Here is a 348-nt window from a genome sequence, read left to right as displayed (position 1 = left end):
ATAAACTGTAAATGGATATATATTTTTACGCGGCAAATAAATTCACAGATAAAAATAAAATTTTACCTTAATTTTAGTAATAATATCTGCATAAAATTTCTAACTAGGAGATTTATATTGGCATAAAAAAAAAAAAGAAAGTCGTTTCCGACGTTTTTATAAAATTTGTTAAATTTAAATTATATTTATTAAATCTAGAAGAGAAAAAAAAGGTTACGAATTTTGAAACTGAATATTTATGAAAAGCTTAGCAGAGGATATTATAGAAAGAAAATCAAGGATAAAGTTACATATCTCAATCCCTTTATTTTTAATGCAATTCAAACCTATAAAATATACCACAAGCAT

At 22.4% G+C, this 348-nt stretch overlaps 1 protein-coding gene across 6 annotated transcripts in view; it reads right to left on the bottom strand.

The window, feature by feature from the left end:
• Positions 1-348, bottom strand: part of Ih (hyperpolarization activated cyclic nucleotide gated potassium channel Ih) — a 734,518-nt gene that overhangs the window by 660,889 nt on the left and 73,281 nt on the right. The window lies entirely within an intron of this gene.

The sequence above is a fragment of the Halyomorpha halys genome, unplaced genomic scaffold (genome assembly GCF_000696795.3).
Source record: "Halyomorpha halys isolate HHAL.00 unplaced genomic scaffold, Hhal_1.1 Scaffold124.1, whole genome shotgun sequence".
Lineage (NCBI taxonomy): Eukaryota > Metazoa > Arthropoda > Insecta > Hemiptera > Pentatomidae > Halyomorpha > Halyomorpha halys.
The sequence above is the reverse complement of the archived record's forward strand: the minus strand, read 5'-3'. Positions and strand labels throughout refer to the sequence as shown.